Raw genomic sequence first — 20,045 nt, 5'->3', positions numbered from 1 at the left:
TGAGTGTTTGTTTGGGTGTGCGCCTGTCACCTCGCCAACTTGGGCAGGGGCGATAAACTGGAAACGGGGGCGTGGAAGAGACAAACTACCTACTACCACTCGTCTTTTGCTTTATTGTGCGGAGCTGGGAGATAATAAACTAGTTTCACTCAGAAAGAAAGTCAAGCCCAAATAAGCAACTTCATGTTCAAAACAAGCCCAAAAAAAACACAACCTGCGACTCACAAGATTTGCAAGCGACTTTAGAAAAAAACAAGCCAAAAGTTGCTTATTATAAGCAGAGTTGGCAACTATGATTACATTAGCAAGAAGGTTACTGCTTGGCTAGTAAGATCATTGACTAGCCAGTACCTATTTGGCTAATAAATTAGATATCAAGTTGATTGAATCTGTATGTGTCATATGTATAATGTATTCACTTTAAAATTAGTTTACATCAAGTTTTAATCAGATGTTTTGGGTTTTTTTTTAAGTCTAAAATTACGGTTTAGCCAGCATCAACCTATCTTACATGTATTCTGTGCCAAACTCCTGCAGATCCTGGCAGCTAACGGTTTGAATAACCAATGCAGTCACTCAAATATAGTTTGTTATTATTATTACTACATCAAAAAGAACAATCGATCAAATTAAACTTTTATCTTAAGGTTTGTGAGCTGTGCTGTTCATGAATTATCTCCATAGGAAGTCAGCAGTGAAAACTCAGTTTCGTTGCTCTGCAGTTTGATGCAAATCATTTTCTGTTTGGATTCAAAGATGATGGTGATTTATCACCCGACTAGGAACAAGCTAGTTTTGTTTGCGAAATTGCCGATTTAAATTTTTTATTTTTTTTTTGGACCCGAGTTATATTGAGAATTCCAGACAAATAAAAAGGGGAATCCTTAAGATTCAGAACGACACCAAACATTATACAAAGGGATTTCCTAGCGATACAGCAAGCAACATAGAAAAATTATGGATTTAAAAGGAAATTAAAAAAGATTAATAAGAAATGGATTATTTCTGAAGACATACTTGTTAGCAAACCTAGATTTAAAGGTAGATTATATTTTATTTTTGATACCGGGATTGTTAGATTGTGTCTTATTGTTAGATACCAGCAAAAATCGGAACTTTCACGTTTCTTTACAATGTAGCCAGTGCTCATTCTGACTCCTTTTACAGCACAGGTCCCAGTAGAGTTTTTGCAGTGACAAGGGGATTACAGAAAAACTATTAGCTCTCAGCTATGTCCCGTTTTTGCAGTTTCATTAGGCTGGGCACTTGTCTTCCACTTGTCTGCCTCCCTCATTTCTTGTAAAGGGATGTACAGAAAGTCAGTCAAACAGCAACTAAAGACCTTTAAAAAAAAACTACTGATCACAAACATTTTAAGAGTCTATGAAAATGTGGTTCTTTTGTAAGAAAGCATAAAAAATGAAGGGTAATTAATCACTTTTGCACATAACTGTAAATTTAAACAAAAGTCAGTGCAACCAGAAACAAAATAAAGCTGATAAGTTTACAGCGTGTTAAAATCTCACAGTAGAAAACCCTGACAGACGGGGAGCAGGTCAGCAGTGACTAAGTGACGCTGCTTTCACAAAGTCTTGATTAGATAATTCTCCATCCATATCTTGGCAATATGCTGCTGCAAAGGAACAACGCGCTTCTCATTACACCGCTGACAGGCGCCACAGCTGTGGGTTGCTGTCAAAAGCAAGATGTTCAGCAGAAGCTCACTTGTTGATTAAAAAAAAAACAGGAGAGTAAAAATAAAAGGTGCCGACTTCGATACTTGGATGTAGTCCTTGGGGGTAGTCGAAGGAAATGGATGTACTTCTAAATTTGCAGAGTTGATTGGGAACTGAAACTCTGACAATGAGTGAATTAATGGAAACTAGAGTTAGGTAGCAGAGCACTAAAAATGAATGTCCCCAAAAATGTGTGTTCAAGGATTTCACCCAAGTACAGCTCCAAGATACTTGTCAGCCTTCTCAATAACATTATGAGTAGGAGGCTCAGAGTAAGAGGCTGGAGTCATTTCCCAACATCAACACATAACGCTGAAAATGTTGGTGAACACAGATCATGGATGAAAATATCTTACCAGGTATCATACCAGGTTGTTTAGTTCAAGGTTTTTTTTTGTTGTTGTTTAAAAACTCTACACTACAGTTTGTTTTTAAATTGATAAAATATTCATTTTACCGTAATTTTAAAAAAGTGTATTTCCCTCTGTTAGTCTGCCCTCTGGGTCAACATCCACATCCTCCTCTATTCTCCAGAGCTCAGAACTGATGCTTGGTTCTGTTGGTCCAGTCAGAGGGGTTCTGGACCCCATCCTCTGTACAGAACCAGACCTCTTAGTGGAGCTTGGTCCGTTCTCCATCTTCAAAAATAATCATGACAACCCTCTTCATCAACAAAGTCCTCACTGTCTGACTCAGACTGTTTTTCTCCTTCATGATCCTCTCCTCTGTCTGAGAGGTTCTGGCTCAGCGGTTCCATTCTCCTCTGGGTCTGCAGCTGCGCCAACCTCACATTCAAAAATCCTCTCATTGTTTTGACTCAAACACACTAAACACACTAAACAACAACCTAACTATAAAACCCAAACTCGCTAGATATCACAAATCTCTCAAACCTCATGACTCACTCCTGCTGTGATTTATCGTGCCAAACTCCATTCCACTTCCGCCTCTTTTTATTCTTCTTCTTGTAGAATTTGTGTCACTTTACAAATAACTTTGAGCCTTCGTCAGAAAGGAGGGAGGAGGTTGTTTATCTGTTCAGCAGGGGTGGGAGGTGAAAGCGGAAGGTAATGGGGGTGTCTTCTTTCTGAGACTGCCCATCTTTGCTACAGCCTCTCGCTCGAACACGTTTCAGATATGACAATGATTTTCAGAAAAAGATGTGCCATGGTTTATTTATCATAACCCTGGTACACAATTTCGTTCCACCACATGTACCACATGCGATGAGAGTGAAAGAACCTTGACCTTAAAATAGCCTATCAACACGATTTAAAAACTATTGTGTTGTTTGAAATTTGTACTTTTGACAAATTAAAATGAAGGCTCTGAGAAGCTGTGACTTTCCTGCTACAGTGACTGTGATGTGTCGGCCATGTGACGCCAAAGGGGGAAAAATCATCAGTCAGAGTAGGCGGCGCCAGACACTTGAGTAGGCAGCAAAATCACTGCTTGTCGCCTGTTATTGAGAAGACAGACTTGTGTGAAAATGTTTACTTTTTACAATGTTTAAAATGAATAATTCCCATTATTATGCTATTGTTGCAATAATACCTTGGCCACTCTCATTTTTAACAAAACAAAAGTAGTTTAAGAATTTTTAATTTAAATGAAAGATCAGATCAAGTATTGCTTAGGCTACATTCTTGCTGCAGGTTGTAACGATATATTTTGATTTTTTTTGCACAATTCTGATTTTTATGTGAGGTCATTAACATTTTAATTTAAACATGACCGTTGCCAAACTCCAGTGTGAATGGTCTTCGATCCTGAAGTGACCCGCAGAAGAAGTGATGTTGCATGCAGCATGGTGTATTTCCAGAAGTAAATACAGTTGCTCCACTGCTCAGATTATCAAGTTTTCATTAGCCATGAGAATAGCTTTAGTGACGGGAGACGAGAGTTCAGCATCATTCAAAATTCAAATTCAAAAATACTTTATTAATCCCAGAGGGAAATTATATGTCATTCTTTGTTGAAATCAGGTCTCTCTTGTAAATGAGTCCTCGAGGCTCAATGGGATTTACCTGTATAAATAAAGGTTGATTGATTGATTGATTGATTGATATGTTGTGGTAACTCATCATCCTGGTTTCATTAAAGAGTTGTTTTAGATGCTGATGGCTGTGGACAGGAAAGTATCACGGTACTTCCTTCGATTTGATTTTAGACGAATTTTCACTGAAACCAAGAGCAAGTAAATAAATATTTTGGATGCTGTTAAAAATATGAAAAATATAGAAAATTACCCAAAATTTAAATCGGCATCCTAGACTATTTCAAAATAACGCGTAAATTGGAGTTGGCAAAAAAAATAAACTGATTCATCTCCAATTGAAATTTTATTAAACTGAAGCTTATTTTTAAGCATTTTTGATTTGTAATTATTTGAAAGCATCACTAAAACACAAAGGAATACATTTTTAATTTTCAATCTTAAGACCTTCTGTGGTTTTCTCTGATAAAGTTAATTAATATATGACTTCTCAGTCTGTCAGCGCTTATTTTTTTTACACAAATGCAACTAATGCTAAACTTTTCAATTCCAGCAGGACATTTGTAATAATACCTGTTAATATGAAATGGCCTGCCCACGGGCCATCACAACGTCTTTCTGGTTAGCTGGTTAGGTGCTTCTAATTTAAATACCACCCTCCTCTTTTGATTGACACCTCATTTGACCAACTGGATCAATATATAGTCTCTCCAGAACCAATAATATCAAGATAATCAAGTGGCCTGACAGTGGACACAAACACTCTTTTACATACAGAACTGACCAATCAGCTCTGACGTCTGTTCTGACAATGCAGACGTTTAGCCAATCAAATTCCCGTAACGTGGATATGCGATGTTAGCGGGCAAAATCTAAAATGTAAGTAGGAAATGAATTCTGGAATTATGTTTCAGTCTGAGCCAGTGTGCATGCCATCATATTTGTTGGCAAAAAAATCCTTTGTTTTAAGGTTTATTTTCAACTAAAAGATGTTGAAACGTACTGTAAAAAGAAAATATAGCTCTTATATAAGGTGGCTGAACGGTTTAAGAGAAGGAAGAGTGATTTTTCTGACGAGGAAATGGATGAAAAAGGGGAGCAGTGAAGCGTCTCTGGGAGTGCCTCCAACAGGATGGATTATGAATTGGGTCATATAGGAGAACATATTCTACTTCAAAAGTAAGTGAAAACCTTTTATAAACTGCTGCTGTTTGTTTATATATGATTTATATGTAAATACTTCTGGAAAAAGCAAAGAAATTATGTTCTTTGTTGAGTTTTCTCACTCTAATTCTGTGCTTTGTGCTCTGAGTGACGTCATGTGCTAGCGTACTGACTGAACAAATAAAATTTGTGTTGTTTTTACATGTTTGACCAAGCTTGTGAAGCTCTTGGTGTGTTTAAGTGTGCTGTTATGGTGCACAGTCTTCAATAAATTTGTAATTCAGTACATTCATGTCTGTGTTTTAAAAAAAACTAATGTTTTAAGTTAATTCAGCACTGGGTTTGTAAGCTCAAACATCCAGGTAGACAACAAAAATGGCTAAATCGTGTCATCTGGACCTGTTTCAGAAACGGGTCCAGATGACATGTTTTAGCCATTTCTGTTGATTCAGCACAGTTTTTCTGTATCAGATCGGTATCGGATCTGTATCTACCGATACCAAACAGCAGATATTGGTATCGGATCGGAAGTGAGAAAAAAAAAAAGTGGATCGTGCATCCCTAATTACGATTACAATATTTATGACAAAAATTCAGTGTTACATTTACAGATAGACCAAGCTTTTGAATTTACTCCTAAGGGTTCAAGAGCAGCATTTGATTTAATTTGGGTACATTTATTTAAAAAAAGAAAAACAAATAAACTGTTCCTTCAGTCAGTATTCTTATGGGTTTAGCTCACCGTTTTGAGCTCACGTTCCTTCCTCCTTTCCTTCTCCACCTTTCATTTCTTGTTGACCATAAAGTCAGCTGAAGTCGCACCTGAATGCACTTATTGACATAAGCCTTAACTACCAGAGGTTAATTCAGCACGCATAAAGCATTACAGATTCTGCTGACAGTGTGTTCTTTCTTTTTATAAAGCTCAGTGCTGAGGTGCATTTTCTTGTATGACCACTGACTGTGTGAATCAAAAATTACAGCCTTTCATAGAAGGCAATCAGTTTGAGTGATTTGTGATAATTCCCATGTCCAGTAAACGACTGTGTATTATTTTAAAATCTGTGCTAAAGCATTCATCTGGACAGGGATTGTGTACTGTAGATGGGTTTCCTATGTTGGGCATTTTAGATCAACAAATCAAAAAGACTTGCTGAAAAGTGGCGTACATAGTGAGATAAACCACTGAGTCCCACCCAACACAGTGATAAATACAGTAGTCCCTCGTTTATCACGGGGGTTACGTCCTGGACACCCTATAAGTGAAAAACCGTGAAGCAGGAACCTATATTTATTTTAGTATTTATATATATTTTAAGGCTTTATAAACCCTTCCCACACCCTTGCAATGTTCTATACTCTTAAACCCATGTCATTTTAACAACATATTTTTATGCAAATTTTTATATGAGAACTCACCAGCTCTACAGAAGCTCAGTTCTGTTTGGCTACACTGCAGCATGACTGAGCCCCATCCATGTTGATGTGTACGTCCTGCCGCTCCAGGAAGGACACTCTGTGCGCAAGGCTGCCCAGGATGTAGTCCACCACTCCGGCATGGTCCGGACCAGCATCGCGCGATGAGAACCAGGCTGAACACAGCCGCTGTCTGTCCCCTGCAGCCCCCAGGATCCGAGTCACATTAAGTCCGGATCATGTGCAGCCCAGCTACTCACCAGTGAAGATCCTACTACAAATTGAAGGATGAGTTCAGCTTCAGGATTATTTGAGACTTTTATGCCACTTCTGTGAGCTTAATAGATAGCTTAGATTTGCAAAAAACTTTCCATCCAATGGGCAAAAACCAGCGGCTGGAAGCACTGTTGAATTCTGGGAGTGCAGTGATGGCTTCTGGGTAACGTAGTTCTTTTGACCGGCCTTACAGCGTAGGCTCACTAAAAGAAAACTACAAAATGGCGGCGCCTGTCCGAAGTATTTTTCGTTAACTTTTTATCTCGTACCATCCCAATCGCCTGAGTAATATTAAAGCTGACAATCGCTGAAAAACCGCAAAAGAGCGAATCAGCAAAAGCCGAACAGCGAAGTAGCGAGGGACTACTGTACCATAATTTCTAGAATTTTGAGTGCATCTGAAGATAAACCGCACACACACACAAAAAAAAACGATTTTGTACATACATAGTCCACACTTGTCTATAAGCCACGGGTGTCCACGTTGTAACATGAGACATTTACACAGAAGCTTTTTTAAACTTTTAATTACATACTGTATAGCATAGCAGCATATAGCTACTGACAGTGATGTGCAGCTCTTGTTGTAGATCAAGAATCAACCACCAGATGGCGTCTTATAGACTTTATTTTACTGTTCACAGACAGAGTGAACCCGACAGGTCTTCATGACTCATGGTTACTCTACTGAATGGCCTAACTCAAACTAACACATAATGAACAAATGTTAGGCTAACAAGAACAGACTAATCACTAAAAGACCAATGCTAAACAGCTAACCAAAATGATTAACAATTAACATAAATTTTACCCATAATCCCTCCCTGAGGCCATGTGACCGAAAGGCAACCACAGCATAATGCTACAATGCATACCAGTAACAGACACAAATACGTACAGTAAATGTTTTTTTCTGAACAGTGACCATAACACAACTGATTAAAAAACAAATACAGCAGCAAACCAGGAAGTCATAGATTGCTATCTTCATGTTCCTCATGTGCAAACTTGTGCTTTCCTCCTGCTCCACGGAGCAAAAGTTGCTCTATGCATGTAGGGGCATCCCACCTCACAAGAGGGGATTTTCCCCCTCCCATTCTCTCCTCCCCTCTACATTTCATTGGCCTCCCCTTCCTTTTTCATTGGTCCACTGTGACCTGTTCAGTAATTTCATTGGTCAGATTTTTTTTTTTACTGTATTTATACAGGTAGTCTCATTGTGTCACAAGGACCCACCCCCCAAGAGAGACAAATATTGGGCAGCTATGCGAGTGCCCGGGCGTGACGAGACTAAATGTTTAGCCACGGGGTTCAAGGCGTGTGAAAAAAGTGGCAGAGTATAGTCCGGAAATTACGGTATATCTAAAATTAAACTCCCCCAAGCCCAAACGTAAGAGTCACACAAGCCCCCTGAAGACAAAAGGATTAGCATACATGGGCTCCCTCTGGCAAACTGGACAAATTATATTTGGCATCCCATCCAAACAAGAAATAAATCAGTTTTTTATTGCCAATTATTTATTTTGAACATCTTCAAGCACAGCTTCTTAAATTTCAAATATATCGGTTCATAAAGATAGAAAATGTGTGGGGTGGGGCAAAAAGATGGAACTCAATAAAGACAGGAATTTTATGACTGGTAAATCATTCAATAATAAAAGTATTTGCTATACAAGTAAACAGGTGAACATGAATTATTTTAATTGACTGAATATTCGTTGTGGCTCAATGTTCCTCAGCAACAGAGATGCACTGATTGTTTGGCAGGTGACCACAATCAACTGATCGCTCCCTGTCAAATCCAGAGTTGAACTCAAAATCTTACTTCTAATCTACAAAGCTCTCAACAACCTAGCTTCGTCTCATATTCGAGATGTTATTGTTCCATATTTTTCTAACAGAGCACTTCGCTCTCAGACTGCAGGCTTACATGCGGTTCCTAGAGTTTCCAGAGGCAGAATGGGAGGAAGATCTTTCAGTTATCAGGCTCCTCTCTTGTGGAACCAACTTCCAGTTTCTGTCTGTGAAGCTGACACATTGTCCAGTTAAGACTTTCATTTTAATAAATCCTATAGTTAGGGTTGGCTTGTTATGCTGCTATAGGCTTAGACCACTGGAGGACAAAGTGACCTCATTTCCTTGAATTGTTAAAATTGAATAGTTTTCATTTGATACTATTTCTATCTTAGCATGTGCTTATCGACCTGCCATTGTGTATCTGTTCCTACCAAACCCAGCCAGTCGAAGCAGATGGCCGCTTGTCCTGAGCCTGGTTCAGCAGAAGGTTTCTCCCTCATGAGGGAGTTTTTTCCTTTCCACTGTCGCCTGCATGCTTGCTCAAGATGAGAGTCTGTGATGGAGTTAAATTCAAAGCAGTCTGCTCCTCAGATAAATAATGTTAAATTATTATTTTTATATATGAATGTTTCTGTTCAGTGCCCTGAGACAATGTCTGTTGTGACTTGGCGCTATATAAATAAACTGAATTGAATTGATTGTCTGCATAACTGCTGAAAATCTGATTGAGAACATTAAATTTTAGATTTTTCTTTCTTGGTCAATGAACACATCTTAGCTAAGTAGCTAATTTGTACCAGCTAGCACTAACTCATTTTCAGTATGGACGTTTCTACTGCATGAAGAAGACTCAGAAGTAACATTTTGTAATGTCTGGAATGGGTTTTTTGGCGTGGGAAACAAAATAAAAAATTTAAAAAAATAGGTGCAATAGTGGAGCCGTGGGGTGACAAATGGTGGCCTTGGTCACCATAGATTCATCTTTGGACACCCCACCGGCCACCCTGATCACTTGAGAAAACTTCACTTTTAAGCAATGTAAAAACTAAAAAGCACAAACGCCAAAAATGATTGGTGTGGACAGTTTACATTTCTACTGTACAAATGGATATGTGTTGGTGGCCATTTTGGAGTTTCACATGGCAACCCAATTTTCCATGTGGACCTTTTTTATGCTTCGATGCAGCCACAAGCTAAAATGGAAGTTGGTACCTCACTTCTATTTCAAGTTATCCAGCTCTTAAGACAGACAGACAATTTTTCCAGTTCCCCACTTCTCTTCACGATGGGGAACAACAAAGATACAAACTTAACATCTGAGTTGCGATCACCAAACACTGCTTCTAAATGCTCATTTTTCTCATATTTGCTGTAAAGTGAGCCTCCTCTCAAACCGTTAAGGCCTTTGACTCATTACCCAATGAAATAAGTGACTCACATGAATCAAATATTACATATAAGCGTGCACACAAAGGAGCTTTCATTTAGCCGAGCCACCGAGCAAGCAGTGGTGTAACTGGAGCTTTGCTGAAGGCAGCAGCAGCCACATGAAAACACATATTAGTTCTTGCTGCTTCTGAGTGCACGCTGTGCAACCTCCAGCTTTTTTATATTTTATTTTTTTGGAAATGTCTTGAATGATAAAACTTCACCCTGTGGAGCAAGACTGCCAAGCGCTGGCACACATTTAGTCGAGACAAAGTGAATACATCGTCTTTGAAGAGAGCAGTGATGTCTGGACCGGGATTGGAGACTGAAATAAAATTTACAATAAGGAGTATAAAATGTGTGATGAAACTTTCAGCAGCATGGACGGATGGATGGAGGAGAGCGTGGGGGTGCACAGAGTGGGGTGGGACATGGAAGGAAAGGCAATAAGTTTATTTGATAATTAAGACAGCTTCCTCCTAAACCCCTTCAGAATTCAGCTATCCCCATGTTCATTCATCAGAAAATGGAGTGGAGTCAGTCAAAGCACACACACACACACACACACACACACACATAAATAATCACACACTCTTGAGGCAGCTTTACCACACATTTTTCCATCCTCTGTGTCTTACGGTGAATAATGTAGGACCTTTTACCAGAGCTCAAGCATGAGTGGATAATCTGGCCACAAGGACACATTTCTGTTTACTATTATTTATTTATTTGTTTATTTAACAACAACTGCCCGCCTTCGAACCTGGGGGATAGTACAGGAATATCTGTACATCGCTAACAACATGTTGGCAAAGCAGGTGACAACCTTAATATTTAAAATTTTCCTTCGTTTGAGAACATGCAAACCGTACCAGACTGCATCTCCATCTTCTGCCTCTTATCCATAGTGGTGTAGTGAGATAGGTCGGTTAGCTTCGTTTAGCTTCGGAGCTCCACTACACGTTATAATATCTGGACTAGTTCAAGTACCTGATATTATACTTAATTTAAACGGGTTCTCTCTTTTTCGAGCTACTTGACAGATATGTGACAGAGATACTGTGTGGGAGATGGTTTAATCAGTGACGTGAGACGTTAAGTTTCTTTGACCCATCAAAATGAATGTGGTCATTTATTAACAGAATCAAAATTTAACATCAAACATTGTACACGTGATTATTCTGATTGTACGCAATAACACATTTTAATTAATGAGCTTTACAATGAGAAACCATACGGCCATGGTATCTCACTGATAGAAGATAGAAGAGTTTTAAAGATGGGAAATGAGGGAGTTTAAATGGAGAGAAAAGATGTGTGAGGGAAAATGTGTCGACGAAGAACGGCACCCTCCTTTCAAACCCAGCTCTACCTCGGTACACTTCGGTAGTGGAAATCGACTCTTTACCTTGTAGAAGATGTCTCCACTGGTACGGAGTTCCATTTAACGCTACCTTTCCAGCGTCTCCGTAGGAACAGCTGAGAATCGTCCGAAGTAGTGACGGTACTTCGTTCAACAGCACGCTCACCTCACGGGTGGACTCACATGAGCTGTGAATCCGTCAGAGGTTCCACTCAGATGTGGAAGATTCCATAATCCCCACGAGACTCGGAAGAACTTCGGATCATGTCTGGAACTTCTTGTTCTCTCCAGCAACTTTTCTGTTCGGTTCTGCTCTCCGAACTGAACTGCACTGCTTGGAACTAGGAAGTGTCGACATTTAAAGAGTTCTGTTTCCGGTTCATTTGGGAAGTCCTGATTGGCTGAAAGAGCCAATCAGGGGTGTGATTTTAGTGACGCAAGAGGTCACTAGAAGTCAGAAAAACAGTGAGATGTTTTGGAACAGACAGAAAAATGTTTTTGAAACAGACAGAGAAATGTTTAGGCGAGATGGGAGGAAACAGGTGCCAGCTTCTCTATTTACGTCTGAGAGGATTTAAAAACATGACAGTTCGTTCCAACAAGCTTGTTTGCGTTTGTCTCCGACTTTTGACCGACATCACAACTTGCTCATTTCAGACAGAAGATCAAGAAAATGAATAATTACTCTGTAACAGACATTAACTAGATTTCTACTTTGAATGAGGATTAAAAATCATTAATACTGTTTCACAGTTGATTTAAAATGAGTAGTTCACTTCAACATTTAAAATGGTTTGAACTAAACACACTTTTGATTATCAAGATATTGTAAAATATTAATGATAATAAAAAGGAGAGTGTTCTTTCAATTGATCAGTGCAGGACACACTTAGAAAGTCTCTGGATGAACTTAATTTGTGTTTCTGGACTCAAATCAATGAAATAACAGTTCTTGTCCCAGGAAGGCCCTCAGGGCCAGATTTTGACCTGAGGCTTAGTTCACTACAGTGGGGTCAGGGAGGCAACAGGTCCAGGAGACAAACCCAGATATCTTTCTCCCCAGTGACACTCTCCAGCTCCTCCTAGGGGGTTTCAAGTTATTCCCAGATCCAAAAAGATACACAATCCTTATAGTAAGTTCCCCTCGGGATCTTTTCTTAGTTGGATACGTCCAGAAAACCTCCAAAGGGAGGTATCCTCATCAGACGCCATAACTATCTCAAATGACTTCTTTTTATGCGAAGGAGCAGCATCCCCCCAGGTGATGGAGCTCCACCCTATCTCTAAGGCTGAGGCCAGCTACTCTACGTAGGAAGCTCATTTTGGTCACCTTGTATCCAGATTCTTTCGATCATGATCCAAACATCCTGACCACAGGTGAGGATTGGAACATAAGACAGACCAGTAAATCAAAAGCTTTGCCTTTCAACTTAACTCTTTTTTTCACCATGACCAACCAAAGCAACACTATCATTACTGAGGACCAGGGTCCGATTCGTTGATCCATCTCCCGCTCCATCCTACCATCACTCTTGAACAAGATGCCAAGATGTTTAAACTCTTCCCCTTGACCACCCCACACTTATCTGGAAACTACCTCCGTGAAAGACAAACCGCAACAAGAAACACTACATCTGCACAAAGCGAAGATGAGATCCTGAAGTTCCCAAACCAGACGTCCTGTTCTCCACAACTGCACCTTAAGATCATGTCCATGAACACCAGAGAGAAGGGACAGCTCTGGCAGTGTCCAACAAGCTTCATTTTGTGCCAAGAATGCAGACCCAGCTCCTGCTTTGGTAGTACAGAGACCAGATGGTCCTTCAAAGCAACCAACGCACCTCATACTCCTGCATCACCACCCACAGAATGCCTCAGGGAACACAATGTCTTCTCCAGGTCTACAAAACACAAAGACTAGAGAGTCAAACTCTCATGCCCCCCCTTCACAACTCTGCAAGGGTAAAGATCTGGTCCACTGTTCCATGACCACACTGCTCTTCCTGAATCCAAGGTTTGACAAACTGCACCAGACCGACATCAGAAGGTTTATAGAAAGGATGTGCATTTTAAGCAAAAACACTTCACATCTGTTGCAACTTGCAGCAATGCATGCTTCTTACAATGTGCATTTATTTTGTCCTAGTCCAATGGTTCACAACCCTGGTCCTTGAGGAACACAATCCTGCATATTTTAGTTGTTTCCCTGCTTCGACAGATCTGATTTAAATGAACGGGTGATTATCAGGCTTCTGCAGATCATGAAGAAGTAATTAAATCACTGAGTCAGGTGTGTTGGAGCAAGAAAACAACTAAAACATGCAGGATGGTGTTCTGGGTTGGGAACCACTGCTTTAGACACACGGGGCTAATCAGTTTAGCACAACAAATGTCAACAAAATAATTGGTTGAAAAGTAGAGAAGACAATCTTACAAAGCTTGCTGCTTGTTTTATATGAATCTAAAAAAAATGCTTGTAAAGATCAGACTGCCTGAGTTAACTGGAATCAAAACTACCTGGATAAGTAAATGGTAAATGGACTGTACTTGTATAGCAGCTTTCTATCTTATCAAGACACTCAAAGCACTTTACACAACAATCTGTGTCCTCATTTACACATTCATACAGCACTCTACTATCTCTACGAAGCTAAATGAACAAATAATTCTAAAGAGAATAATAAGTGTTTTATCACATTCATACACCGATGGAACACACATTGGAGACTATGAGGGGTTCAGTGTCTTGCCCAGGGACACTTCGGCATGTGACTGCTCTTGGATTCAAACCCCCCAACTCTTGCATTGGAGGACAACTGCTCTAACCACACAGCCACAGCTGCCCAAGTGAGAACTACAACTTGTTTCAACTTTGAAATTAAATGTTTCTTAGTAGAGATGCACGATATTATCGGCATGGTATCGGTATCGGCCAATGTTAGCAAAAAAGTTAAACATCAGACATCAACCATTCCATCAAAATAACTTACAGATATAAAAGGTGATGTTTAAGGATAGGATTCAAGGATTTTTATTGTCATACCAGCTCACATTTTATATAAATGACAAGGATGCCTGCAGTACCAGCCCGTTGTGATGTCATGTACCGTTGAATTTAGATTTGTAAATGTGCACTGTTCAAGTGTTGTCCTGTTACAGAGTAAATGTCATATGAATAAATTTGACATTAAACATACACCATACCACTTTATTTATAAAGCACTTAAAACAGCTACAAGGCCAACCAAAGTGCTGTACAGACAAAACAACAGGTAACACACAAAGCAAAATACAAAATGAGGTAAATCAGAATATAGACAAAAAACGATGCAGATAATGACGACAAACCAGTGTGGAGCGTACAGGTTCAAAACACAGATCCTCTGGTGTTGAATGCTACTGAATAGTAGTGGGTTTTTAAACGGGACTTGAAAACCGAGAGGGAGGGGGCCTGTATGACAAGCAGAGGTAACTCATTCCAGAGTCTTGGTCCTGCTACAGAGAAGGCCCTGTCACCTCTGCGCTTAAGACGAGTTCCTGGAACCGTGAGGAGCAACTGGTCCGCTGACCTCAAGGAGCGTGGTGGGACATACGGTTGTAGCAGATCAGAGAGATAGGGAGGGGCGACACTGTTCAGTGATTTGTAGACATACATGAGTATTTTGAACTGGATTCGAAAGTGAACCGGTAACCAGTGCAGTGAGGCCAAAACTGGTGTAATGTGCTCTCTTTTGCTTGTACTGGTTAAAAATCGGGCTGCTGCATAAACATAATCCAAGTTGAAGTGTTACAACATTTTCAGCTCCCTTTTTGGCATCTGCATTTGGTAACAGGTCAAACTGACAAAGACCATGCAGACTAATGTAGTATTGTAATTCCATAGCAGAGAAAGCTATGTAGTCTCTGTAAGTAGGTCTAGGGGAAAAATATTGGTATTGGTGTCGGTTATCGGCCAAATAAATTAACATATCGACGTAATCGGATATTGGCCAAAAATCCAATATCCTGCATCCCAATTTCTTAGTGTGAATTTTGTCAAAATAACATTTCCTTTTTCGTGTTTTCCTATATTGAAAACAAAACTGTTTTGCAACGAATGACTTTTGAATTTGTAACAAAAATGGTCAAAACCCCCAAGATATCAACTATCCAGGAAGACAAAGACTTTGTTGATTGATTGTTGTTTTAAACTGGAAGCCTCTTCCTGTTTGTTTTTTTTGGGGTTTTTTGGTTTTAAAATTAAGCCAGAGTCTTTAATGGTAACCAAAGTGCCACCAAGCTGTGGCCAGGGGGCCCAAGGCTACCCCTATAAATCTGCTTGGTTCTGGTGTGCCAATTCAACATTAGCAGTGGTTCCAATTTGATGAACCCTTTGAAATATCCCCACAGTTGCCGCTGACAGTAAACCTTTTATCAACTTTAGTCACGTTTTCAACTGAACTACGTTCACTCAATCATGACATGCAAGAACAGTCAAGCAGAGTTGTACATTTTCAACGTTTTTATTGTCTTTAATTTAGGATACAAAGGAACACTGCTGAACTCTGCAGTAATTTAAGAGCCCTTATTTTAAATGTATGCACCTCCCAATGATGAGCTAAAAATCTATTGTGCATCTGAAAACGCTGATGCTCAGTTGTACATTTTAAATGCCATCCCCAACAACGGTGCAATTTAGAGTCGTACTCGGTGCGGCCCTTGTTTTCGTTGTGCCTAAATAACTGTTACATTGTGACACTTAGAGCTGCAAATCAGGAGCACAGGCTTAAAGAGCCTAATCCGCTTTAATTTGTGATTACTTGTAATTCAAATGGTAGCCCACTAAACCACAGGAGATTGATTGTTTAAGTGTCCTCCTCCGCTGTTTTGCGTCCTCGGCATTGATAACAGAGAAATAAATATCCTGTATGTATATCCTGAGCTCTCATGGTTGCATTCAAGTAAATTACCATAAAAATCGCTGTAGAAATATTTTGGCATCAATCATTGAGCATAAATTGCTAAATAGCTGGGAGCCCTCTTAGCATTCAGAGTGATTTCATTGGCATTCTTGTGGCAGATGACTTCAGCCACACACACAAATAAGAATGTGAGAATTATAAGGGAGTTTATACCGCATGAAAAAATGTATTTTTTAATGGGAGAACTGATTGAGCTTGAGGGAGAAATTAGGTAATTATCTCCAGACAGACACCAGCGCTGCTCTCCTCTGTGAACACAGACCAACACTCAGTCATTATCAAAGTGATTAGCTTCAAGTAGATTTCTTAAAAACAAACTCAGTCCGGCCTACGTTCACTTGGGAACCTGCAATATAGTCCCAGAGTGTCAAACCACGACTAATTTCTTCAGTTTTTCTGACACTCGTTTTCTGTCCCGTCCTTGAGTCAGACCGTGACGCCATGCTGGGCAGTGACAAGTGGAGGAGCAAAACAAGACGGCTCAGTTTTCTCGGTTTTGCGTCTTGCAAACCAGAAATTTTGCCAAGATGAACTACAAGACCAAGAGCAACAAAATCACATCTTGTAAAAAACAGTATAAAAGCAATGATAATAACATGAACAACAAGTGGGGGAAAACTATCAAAAGTAGTAAAATCATTTCATAAAGTACAATAAAAACACTTAATAAAGCCAAGTTTGACTGAGTCAAATGAGGCATTTTTGTATAAGTAGATCAATTATCCCATAAAGTAGGAGTAGGATTGCAAAGGGGTGGACAGCTTTGTGGAGTGGTGTGGACAGATCCACCTGCAACTCTATGTTGGAAAAACTAAAGAGCTGCAGATGGACAACAGGAAGACCAGCCCCCCCAACTCTATCAACATCAAGGGTACTAAGATGGACACAGTGGACTGCTACAAGTACCTGGGGGTCCACCTAGACAATAAACTGGACTGGACAGCTAACACCAGCGCCCTCTACAAGAAAGGGCAGAGTCGCCCTTTTTCTTCTGAGGAGACTCAGGTCCACATCTGCAGGACCATGCTGCAGATGTTTTACCACTCGGTGGTCTCCAGCGTCTTCTTCTATGCTGTTGTGTGCTGGGGCAGCAGGGTGAAGAAAGCTGATGCCAACAGACAAGAAACTCATCAAGAGAGCTGGCCCAGTTCTGGGAGTGGAGCTGCAGTCTCTGACTAGGTCTGGACGATATGGCCAAAACTTTTATCACGATATATTTCTTAATTTTGGTCGATAACGATATAATTCCGATATTGATAAACAATATAAAAGCCTCAGAAAAACTGTACAAATAAATTAATGTTCACCTTTTTTTTTTTTTGTATTTAGCCTTCAAAGAAATTGAAATCACCGTCAAATAAACATAAAACTCTCAACTTTGTCAATATTAATAGTTTTAACTTTAAAGAACATAACCTAACCTCTTTGGATACAGCTGGGGGTGTTGTTTCAGGGACACGTTGGCTCAAACTTTTATTCTGTTTCATCTTCTGGGCATATTCTATCGAGTGGAACAAGTCAGATGTGTTTCCACCGCTAGTTGGAACGACTCGCCATCACATTTTGCAGCACACTGAAACCTGCAGTTTATCGGATCTTAGATAGCCGAACCACTTCCACACCGCCGAATTAGTCTTTCCTCTTTTATCAATTATGTCACCTGCTTCCTCTTCACTTGTGAAACCTTGTTCAGTCACATTCTGACGGTCATGGGCACTCATTTTGCAGTGAAAACTTAACACATGTTGGAGATTAGCCTAGCCTGCTACCGCTAACTCCTTCTGGACTTGAGCTCTGCGTAACATCTACGTCGCCACACGCTTACGTAGTTGTGTCGTGGCTTTTTCTGTTCGAGTTGAAACTGAAGCAGCCACTTCAACTCGGAACAGAAAAAGAAATGTGTCAGTGAAATGCTGTAATCCTATTGGAATGTTGAAAATGTGCTTAAAACTCATAATCACCATTATTGAATAAAAGTATATCGTGATGTATATCGATATCGAATTATTGCCCAGACCTATCTCTGACAGAGGTGTCTGAGCAGAGGATGCTCAGGAAACTGCTCTTGTCTCACCGCCTGCATGCCACACTGGACTCTTACCACAGCACCCTCAGTCGTAGACTGAGACCACCGAGGTGCTCCACAGAACGCCACAGGAAGTCCTTCCTCCCTGTGACTATCAAGCTTTTCAATTCCTCCCACTTTCTACACATAGGACAATAAAATTAATCCTGCATCACAATAAACACTTTAATGTTTCTGTCTGCACCTGACCCGTTTTAGACCTTAATTGTTGGTATTTTTATATTCTCTGTTGTTTTTTATTTCTTGTGTGATTCCTTGTGTATGTTCCTTTATATTGAAACTCTGGCACAACAATTTCCCGCGGGATCAATAAAGTTCTATCTTATCTTAAAATTTTCTGAAACATTAAAAAAAATTTCCATAGGACGTTAAATTGGGAACTTTTGCAAATACTCCAAACTGGAAACTTTCAAAGGACATTTTAAGAATTCACAGCAAGAAACTGAAAACTGGGAACAATTTAAACAAACTGGATCACATCCAATCTAAATATAAACATTTTGTTTTGCTGTAGGCGGATGATGAGTTTCATTCAAAGTTTATCAAAGTAACTAATTTAATTACCTCATTTGCATATGATGACACCTTTTAGAGAACAATGGACTTAGAACATTTTTTGTTCTTTTTAATTTTTGTTGCAAACTTTTTATAACTTTATGTACACAGCAATCTTTAGGGTGTGAAGCCTCTGATTTCATGGTACACTAATAAAATCTGGTTGTTTTAGGTAAGATTATGCTAAAATATATTTCCCAAAATATATTTAAAATCCCCGTCAATAGACCTTCAGGATATTAATATATATTAATATTAATTTGTTTATTGTCTAAAACCTTGCGAATTCTCATGGAAAGTTTCTAACTTTGAAAATTCCCCAGTAATAATAATAGGAATCTGCACCGAACAGAAAAGTAAGCCAGCGGTCCATTTATAATATTAAACTTTTCCCCAAATCAAATAAAAAATCTCATGCAATTTTTTTTTCAACCTAACAGAATTAGTTCATGTTTTCAACTACAAATATTCCAAAAAACAACCGATATAGTTCGTCAGCGCATACGTTTTTCACGTGTAAAATATGGAAATAGTTATGATAAACAAATATTAGCTATGTAATTAAAAATACCAAAACAGTATTATTTAACCACTGAAAAAGTTGTTGGACATTTATTAAAAATTGTTTTCTAAAAGTTTGGGGTAGTCTCAAAGGATATTTGTGAAAGCCTTTTTAGACCGTTCAATTCAAGACATTATTTAACTCCTAAATGTTGAATTTTAAAATGATGTAAGTTTCTGGAACACCCCCTCCAAGCTGAGAGGGGAGTCATTGCCTCAGATAGAGTTTAAGAATCTGGGCGCAGGTGACGAAGGAGGTGGCAGGACGGAGCGGGAGCTAAATAGACGGTTTGGGGCCTAGTCCTCAGTAAAGAGGGTGTTGCTTTGGTTGGTTGTTGTGAAGAGACAGAGATGAGTCAAAGCTCTAGATGCTATAGACCACATGTCAAAAACTCAAGGCCCGGGGGCCAAACGTGTTCCTCGTTGACGTCTTATATGGTCCCCAAGATGATATTTTAAACAAAAAATACTTTTATCACATTAATTTGTTTGGTAATCTTTAATTATGGTGTCAAAAGAGCAACAGAGAACATCCATTGACACCAATCAAACTCTTGTTGAGGAACCTGCAACCAAGAAAAGACGTAGGTAAGATGGGGAAGCTCTAGACCTATGGGTAAGATGGGGAAGCTCTAGACCTATGGGTAAGAAGGGGAAGCTCTAGACCCATGGGTAAGATGGGGAAGCTCTAGACCTATGGGTAAGA

At 39.5% G+C, this 20,045-nt stretch overlaps 1 protein-coding gene across 2 annotated transcripts in view; it reads right to left on the bottom strand.

Moving 5' to 3' along the window:
• ppargc1a (peroxisome proliferator-activated receptor gamma, coactivator 1 alpha) overlaps positions 1 to 20,045 on the bottom strand; it is a 599,527-nt gene that overhangs the window by 578,317 nt on the left and 1,165 nt on the right. The window lies entirely within an intron of this gene.

This window comes from Nematolebias whitei, chromosome 1, assembly GCF_014905685.2.
Source record: "Nematolebias whitei isolate Nwh7 chromosome 1, NemWhi1, whole genome shotgun sequence".
In the NCBI taxonomy this organism is placed as follows: Eukaryota; Metazoa; Chordata; class Actinopteri; order Cyprinodontiformes; family Rivulidae; genus Nematolebias; species Nematolebias whitei.
This window is presented reverse-complemented; position numbering and strand designations above follow the sequence as displayed.